We start from the raw sequence: 9,835 nt of genomic DNA on the forward strand, positions 1-9,835 counted from the left end.
ATTTTGAAATCTTATTTTTTTTTCTAATATCTTTTTATTCTCTTCAATATGATTATATCTTTGCTGTAAATCTAATAGCATGTTTTATTCAATTAAGTAATTACTTATTGCAGTTTTATGCTATTATTTATTACTATACATTTTATCATATTATTATTGCATAAAATCCAGACCTTGCATTTATCAAGATCTGTCTCATATTTTTTTGGGTTTTATGAATATATAAGCGTAAAAAGAAAAAGATTAATTAAGTAAAATAGTAATACCTTTAATTAGAAAAAAATCATTGTTAATTCCGATTTTCAGATTGCATCATAGGTAGTGTGACATATAATGACTCAAAAATTATGCATTGTGTAATAATCTTGTCAGTTGTCATCTAAAGTTGCTAATTAACTCAACATAAATACATTTTTTTTTTTTTAGATGTCATATTTTAAAAATTATTTTGGAAGTATAATTCGACGTCATCTAAAGCATTATTGTCTGTATTTGAATTTCTACATATCCTGGCAATAATAAGCTGACTCATTTTTTTAATTACTGTAAAATGTTTCATCTTAAAGCCTTTGAAAAGAATTATCAATTTTGTAGTCTTTTATTTTGTTTTAATTTTTGGAAAAATTCTTTCTTTCTTTTTTTTTTTTTTTTTTTTTTTAATTTAGCGATTAAGTTCTATAGACTAAGTCAAAATATTTTTCATTTTATGTATTGTGCAATTTATTTTATAAATTTTCAATTTACCATTTATTGACTTTTTTATTTCTTTCTGAAAATAATTGCAATAAAATAATCTCTTGCACTATAAATTTATTGACAGAAACATATGTAGAGGTATACATAGTACAAGTCATTATAGTACAAAAGGTTAATGTTTGTAATCAAAAATAGTTAATTTTTTTAATGTGTTTTTTTTTAATTGTAGAATGTTTCTGTTTAAATAACAACATTACCTTTTTGCATGAAAGTTTGAAAAGAATGGAAATTTATGAAGCTGTGAAAATAACTGGTTTTAATAGAAATAAGTTATGATGGGAAAAAGAAAATTCCTTATATTTATGTTTAAAAAAAGTGTAGTTTGTCATGCTTTTCATTAAAGCTATTTCAAATTGCATAATATTTTATTGGTTAATTTTTTTTCCTTTAAATGTAATCTCAAACCATGTAATTATCAATATAATTTTAAATCAAAAATAAAACTATAGTTTTATTCCTTAATTTGCTTTTAAGAGATGTCAATGTACTAAGTATTGTGCAAATTTAATCAGATATTCAAATATTTCTTTATTTTTACTTTTTTTCTCAGTTCCTTCATGACAGCATAACATATATGATACTGTTGGACATTAAAATTTCAAAGCCAATTTAAGTGATTTTTTAATGATAAAAATAGTCTTTTTTAACAATACAATGTTGCACTCATCGTTTATATTTAAAGAAAGCATTCATACAATGAATTTTAAAAATAGACTATTTTCATTATTGTTTTATGACTAATTTTAAATGTACACAGCTGGTTTAATGATACTAAATGGAACATTATTAACAAAAAGAAATATAACCTGTTTTAATTTGTTGGAAAAGGCTTCTTATAGTTGATAACAAGTAATCAAACAAGAATTAACTTAAACATTATTTCATATCTTGCAATCTTTTGACTGCTATTTTTAAATAGGGAATTAGAATTTTTTTTCTCATCTTCCCAAAAAGCATTTATAAATAAAAAAATTTAAGGAAGATTAAATTAAATGTATGTGCTACATATTTTGTTGATTTGTAAAAACCATCTGTTATCTATTTAAAAAATTAAACAAAAAAGAAAATTTTCATATCTTCAAATCTAAAACATATTTTAATTAGAATTTTTCACTTAAATTAAAGAGATACAATGTATTATATTGCATGCAATAGATAATATATAAGTTCTAATAAGACATAATGTCCTATTAGAACATATTTTGTTATGTATAAAAGCAATTAAGCATTTAAATTTTCTGTTCTGTTAAGAGCTTTTGGAACTTTTTGTTGAAAAGCTTATTGAATGTTTATCTGATTAAATTAATGTTGATTGTTAAATGATTAAATTATATTGATATTAATTAGTGCAAGTGTTGAGAGAGAATTTATTCAGTCGGATTAAGAATCTATGTATTTTATTTTAAAATTGCTTTATAAATTTCAAAATTATTAAAAATTGTGGTAAGCCAGACACATCCAAGGAGTTTAAAAATTCAGATAGATAGGTGGTGACTTCGTCTTCGTTTGTTACACAATCAATAGATTTGAATGCAGAGTAAAACGATTTTATTCTGAATTACGAAGTTTAAGTCATCCACATCTTTGTTCTTAGTTGCCAAAATTGCTCGCTCATTTAGCCATTTGTGATTTTTGTGGTTATCAATGATGTTCGGGAACTCTTTGTTAATGAGCTCATCTTTCGATGAAACGAAATTGCAAAAATTCCGAGGAAATGAAAACAATTCGTTCGATACGTCGACAGTTTAACGGCAACTTTAACACTGATTGAGCCGTATGGCATTCTTTCAACAATGTGGCCGCTATGCCAGAAGAAGCAACTGCTACCGCAATGTCCGATCTCGCACGAACAGTGGCCAAAAGCAATGATATGAGGAATTGTGCAATCGTATAGAAATGCTACTTGATTCAAATCAACACTTGAAGCCTCGCGCCGAAGATTATTTCGCTGTTGATCTCTACGTCGAGTTCGATGATTTCTCATTGCTAACCGGGCCGTTTCACGTACTTCCTCTCTTTGCTCTTCTGTTTGAAAAGGTCGAAGCCGGGCCATACTAACCCGGCGCTCTTCGTGTGGGTTTCTTTTTCTTCTTCGGTGGATTGATTCGCAATGTTCCGAAGACTAATTGCATTATGGGTTTGTTGGGAAAGATTAGATCCTTTGCGTCGCGACATAATAATATAAAACAAATAAATGGAGCCGGTAACCAAAATGTTTTTTCACAACAAATCACAGACAACATGAAAAAAAAGACACGGTAGTGACGTGTCATCTTGAGCTAAGCTTAGCTCAAATTTACTCGAGTTGAAATCTCAATCTATTAAAATGTTTTAAAAATTGTTACGAAGCTCAGTCATTAAATTGGTAAAAACAAAACATGCGTTCCAACGCCGTTCTGAACAGCCTGACTAATGCATTATACTCATGAAGTAATTGCTGCAGATCATGGAGAATTGCTCTTTTCATTGCTGGGTTGATCTCTTCACGTGAATCAAGTTGTTCCTCCATCATTCTTCTAATCCTTCCTCCAATGATGTATATTTGCAAGAATTTATACTGTGCATCTTCAAGAGGTAGCATAGATCCAATTTGATGGTGAATCTGGTCTTGAATATGAGGAAAGTGAAATCAGTAGTACTCATTTATAATGTCTCTTCCTTTATGTTAGCATACCTTATTTATTTTAGAAACAAATACATTGACCTAAACCTTTTCGCCTGTAATTGAAACTACATTTGAGCAAGTTTTCATCTATTAAACAAAACTTTTCTTTTAAAGAAAATGAACATTGACTCTCTTCAACATAAATTAAATTACCTTGAATGTCCGATTAAATCCTCGTTCTTGGATAATGTTTGCCCCAAATAAAGTCATTTTAAAACAGCCATTGTATTTTATTTTTTTTTTCCCGCTAGAAAATGTCGCGATTCTAGTTTTCGCCGAAAAGCAATGACCGCAACGGCTCAGATGGCGAAGTCAATAATGGTAATTTCACTTTGCCATTAAGACAACACAATCCAGGCGTTTCTACAGTAAACTTTAATGCGCCACAAAGCTCGCAAACAACGTCCATTTGACCAATGCGAACGAAAGGATGAGAGCTGTAATCAATTATGCAATCGTATAGAAACGCTGCGCGATTCAAATCAACACTTGGAGCATCGTGCCGAAGATTATCTCACAGTTGCAGTTATTCCAGCTTTTTAAAGAAATAATAATGAATTATAAAAAATAATTTTTAAATACACAACGGAAAATTGCAAATAATATTCCGTTCGAAAGACCGCCATCGACGTTCAAGATATATATATTTGTTCCTTATTATTTGAAGTTGTCTTTTTAATATATCGTTATTGGTGTAAATCTATTTTTTTTTCTTTCCGTAATGTCCGTACCCATTTATTTTAATTTCGTAAGACTTTTTCTTTTATATATATAACACTATATTTATATAAATGTTTTAAGAACGCAAGGATATTAGAAAATTCAGTATTCTGTAATATATTCATTTCAGGTACGACAATTTTGCTCGTAATTTAAAAAATAATGTCATTTCTAATTCTCCATCGTTTAATGCCAATGATGTAGGTAATGATCTTGGAAGAGCCTAGGCTCGACGGCTTTTGATCTTCCGCTCGGCTGAAATGATTAGTGAATGACAAACCAAATATATTGAGCATAACGTTAAGAATTTAGTGATGACTCTGTTTAGTTTACACAGCATTGAAATTATTATATTTAAATAAGATAATAAAATTTAATGAAAAAGGGGAGAAAATGAGTGATATATATATATATATATATATATGTTACAGTGAAAACCCGAAATCAGTCAAAACGCGAATTAACTAGGGAAAACGCGTTTTAACTGACAGCGTCAGAGAAAATTCGAATTAACTAGGGAAAACGCGTTCTAACTGGCAGCGCCAGGGAAAACCCGAATTAACTAGGGAAAACGCGTTCCAACTGTTTTATTCTTAATGCTTTTTACGCTAAATAGTGGAAAAATAGATTTTTTGAACAATTACAACTGGTACAGGAAAAACAGAATAATTTGAATGTTATTATACGTGGCGAATACAACACTCTTTTATCTCAGGCAAAATCTGCCGTTAGCAAGATTTCTGTTCAGTACCGCAGATTAAAAAGTTTTGACATTCTTGAAATCAGTGGAGTAAAATAATGGATTTCTTCAAATGAACCAATAAAATATTATTTACCAGTTGAAGAAATTTTTGATGTTATCGAAAGTGCACATATTGTCATTGGACACGGTGGTTAGGAAGCCAAAGAAAATTTAATAAAGCAAGTCAAACGAATGGAAAAGATTCCCAATGCAACACATCCTGAGTTTGATATTGGAAGTAATGTTGTTGTTTCCGTTCCAGATGTTGATAGAACAAAAGCTGATTGCGAAATCTCATCGGTGTAGTGCTTGAAAAAATAAAGATAGCCCTGTACAAAACCGAAACGAAAGATGGGGTTCTGAACAAACTGTATTCGAGGCAATAAATGATATTTAAACTTAATTAGTTCAGTATTTATTCAATAAATATAATTTATTAAATTTTAAATTTTATACGTAATTATACAGTAGATTACATTTATTCAGATTGCAAGGTACAAAAGTTTAACATATTTACTGACTTTTAGATCTGAATTAGATGTATCACCGCAAATTTTCTTGACTAAAGAACAAGTATCGAATCGGGAAATTTCTCTGAGAACATCAGCAAGAAAAGGAGCTATAGGAACAGGACAGAACAGAACGCCGTCTCATATCCCATATCCGTGACCATTCTGGTCACTGAACGGTTTGGTGGGCATGTTACGGGAATTTTATTTAATTAACAAAATATTTACAGTAGGAAAACGAAACAAAAATAACTTTTTACAGAATTTACAATTGTATAAGAAATTATATTGAGATGAGACCGTTTACATAATTTTTCAACTTAGAAATATAATTTGTAGTAATAAACTTAGAAATATAATGCTGAGAGATAAAATGTGTAAAAATATACATATAATCTGTGTTCACTTATATTTTATGATATAGTAGATCATAATGCAGTTAAAAAAATTAGATGGAAAATAATTTGAGAAATGGAAATGAAGAGAATCTCTGTTTGATTGAAATGTGTGACAGGAGACTGCTGTGTTTGTTTTTTCCCTTAGCATTTTTGGTGTGAGACAGCTATCGAGGCAAGAATAGGTCTCTATTTTCACTTATAAATTTGATTATACTGTGGATTTTTTGCCTGGAAAGGAAGTTGCCGGCGACTCGTTTCAGCCATTCCTGTTCATGGCTTGTTGATGGTTTTTTCATATGCCAGGAGATTGTGAGGAGGCATTCTGTAGCATAATGAAGTGCGGTGCCTGTCCCACCACAACTGCACTGGTCACTCTCAGACAGATTGAACCTTTTGAGGTAGGCAGGAAAAGGGCTGTGTTCTGAGCAAGGGTTGTCCACTGTTCTTGTAAAAAACAATGTTCTTCAAAGAGATATTTCTGTATGAAAAATGGTTCTCTTTGCAATTCTAAGTGTCACAGTAGTTTGCCTTGTCGAAGTAAATAATTTGTAATAATAGTACTGCTTTAAACAATATCCAAATAAAGTATTTTACTTCAATGATATGTTTTTCCTTCATATACTGTTTTACTAAGAATAATTTAATATAATAATTTTTTATAGATGTAAATAATTTTGTCTAAAACAATCAGTCAAAACACGAATAAAACGGTTATCCCTAGCGCTGCTAGTGAGAACGCGTTTTCCCCAGTTATATAATTCGGGTTTTCCCTGGCGCTGCCAGTTAGAACGCGGTTTCCTTAGTTATTTCGCGTTTTGACTGATTTCGGGTTTTCACTATAACATATATATATATATTCTATCGACATAATAAGTCCACTTAAATGTACTGGCCATTAGCGAATTAGACTCAACCATATTAATGAGGTGAGTAGGGGTTTAAAGGTAGATGCCATTAATTTATAATATCAGTGTTTATATCAGTGTCCATTAATTTATAACATCAGTGTTATAATATATACTACCCTCTTCTACGATTTCGCTCACTTCTGTGGTCATAAATGGGGAATTCCTTTATCGCCTTATTTTGATCACTGTCTAACTTTTGATAGTATTTAATTGCTATTTTCCAAAAAGAATTCCTTGATTGTTGGTAATCTAAAGTCTTTTAGAAGGTTTTTATTTCTAATAAAACAAGGCATGTTCGCAGTTTGTCTGCCTCTTCCGTTTTGGGAGGTTTTAATTTTTTATTATGTGTTTTTTCAGCCCTCTCCCTACGCACAGACGGGCAAGACGTAGCTAATTGTAGTCTGTGTATTTTCTGTAGGCGGTTCAAGGTCACATTTTCTACCACGTTACTGGTACCAGACAACCAATAACGAAGTAGAAAATGTGACCTTGAACCGCCTATTGAAAATACACAGACTATAATGGACGTAGTAATGTCTTGTAAAGCAGGAGCTTATTCCTAACGAAAGTTTAGAGTTTCTGTCCAGCAGCACATATAAGAAGCCCTTTGCTTTCCTAAATTTACCTCGGATATCGTCAATATGATTTTCGATTAATATGAATTAGTTTAATGTTAATAAGATAAGTTTAATAAAATAGAGTTTTAAATAATTTAAATTAAAAATAGAAATGCTATGTAAAATAGAATTTTTAATATAAATTATAATGTATTCCTAAGAATTTCATTTGTAAATTATCATAAATACTATGCAATTTTTTAATCAATCGGTTTCTCCAATTTGGTTTTCAATGGCGTCATAAGCATGGAATCAAAATTTGAGTTATTAGATTAACTGATATTTAAATTCGGAAAGTATTAAAATACTATATGAAAGTATAAAATACATCGATGACATGTAATTTTGACTGAAATTTTTGCATTTAGAATTCTTATTTATTTTATACTAGCCTCCTTTGGCGATCAGCCGGTTAGCCAATCTTAATGTTCCTTAAAATTTTAATAATTAAATATTTTATGCAATTCCTACTTTAATAGCTTCTTCATCAAAATATTTTAAAACTTCAAATTTTGATTGTCATATAATTCACACATAATATTATAAAGGCCTTCAGTCAAAACGTAATAAGTATCTTTCTAATTTTCTGTTAGCTCCCGTAGAATTTATGCTTTAAATTAAAGTGGAAAGGATTAATCTGCAATTAATATAATAATATTTTTTACTGAAACAAAGCAATTTTTTATAATATGATTACTGAAAACAGAGTCACTGAGTCACTGTTTAAACTTTATGGGTATTAAAGAATATCTTTCTAAATTTATGTAATATCTCAAGAATTTGTCAACAAAATTTTCTCAGATTCATCATGAACAGATCGATTAATTAACAATGTTTGATTTTAAATGCATCAGACACTAAGAAAATAAACAGAATTGTTTAAAATAATGGGTCGAAAATAGGCAACAAAAAAAAAAAACTATTTAAAAAAAAACGATGTACTTAAAGCTATAAGAATATACAAAAAATATATGACTAACATAAATACAATTTAATTACAAAAGCATACAACTAACCTAAAAATAATTTAAATCAAGTCCACATCCGTTAATAATAGTTGTCAACAATCAGAACAAAATGCGCATGCGTGAATTTTCAACACCAGTTACGGTAACCCAAATGCGTGAATTTTTCTACGCCAGTTGGGATAACGCTATGCGGATTGGAAATTTTTAATTTCCTTTATTCTGTTTTATTTTAATTCAAAAGTACTTCAGAATAAATCTGAAAAATCGATTAATTAACAATGTTTAATTTTAAATGCATCAAACATCGTTTGAAATAATCGGTAATAATAATAATAATATAAGAATTATATATTATAATTCTTGTATTATTATTATTATTATTATTCGTATAAAGAAGTATGTACGAATAATCAATTAAAATCGGATTATCTTTATTAAAACACATTTCTAATGCCCTTCTATAAATATGATTTCGATTTTTGGCCGCGATCGACTTTTTATTTTCTCGTACACAAAAAGAAAATATTGCAATCATCAAAAAAATTTTAAATGACATATTTTTAATACAAGTCTCAATTTATGCCAAAAACCATTTTGCTGGAGTAATCCTAATCATCAAGTTATTTGAAGAAGTTTAATTAAAATTAAATGTAAATTATTTTTCCGGCGAGCCAGAGGCAAGCAATAAAACATAAGATAAAGGTGAGAACTTTGGATTTTACAGAAAAAGAGTTTTCATTCTTTGATTAATTTTAAACAATTAAATAAATTACAAAACAAAATTCAACATAGAAATTTTATTGAATGTTCTTATTTTGGATCTCCTGTATCCCAAAAAGGAAAAAAACTAACAATGGAGGAATTTTTATTTCTGACATGATAACTCAAAAATCGGCAAATTAAACTGATAAATTTTCTAATCTTTTCATTAAAATTTCGATCAAATTTTGAACGAAACTTTTTTATGAAAGGTTTCTTCATCAATAATCCTGTGAACAGAATCAATTAAAAACTATGAGCTAGATAGATGAGATTTCATTCTCATAATCAGTGACGGATTTCTCATGATACCACTGTTTAGGACAACTAAGCTGAAAGAGACCCGCAAGCAAGCCGACTAAAAACCTTATTTTTTGTTTGTCAAATAAATTTTTTTTGAAATATAAAAATTCTGTTAAATATAAAATATTAGGATAAAATAAACAGTTAATTAAGTATAATTGGTCAAGTTTCTAAACGTTTCTTTACATTCACTTCGTTATTAGAATTTATATAAACATCGAGAATCTACTACCATAATTTTATATAAGAATGTGGATGTCGGACAGTCTGTAATCATCTTAAGTAAAGACATATATTTTCGCAAATTTAATCAAGCAAAAAAAAGAAAAAAATGATTTTTCTTAAATAAAGCATTAACATATTGAAATGTTAAACTAAAATGATCATCTTATTAAAAATGGTGCCGCATAAATGGGCACTGCCTAAAGCCGCAAAATAACTAAATCTTCCCTGATCATGTCAATCTAAAAAAATTCTGTATCAAATCTGT

Source organism: Argiope bruennichi, chromosome 3 (genome assembly GCF_947563725.1).
Source record: "Argiope bruennichi chromosome 3, qqArgBrue1.1, whole genome shotgun sequence".
Classification (NCBI taxonomy): Eukaryota; Metazoa; Arthropoda; class Arachnida; order Araneae; family Araneidae; genus Argiope; species Argiope bruennichi.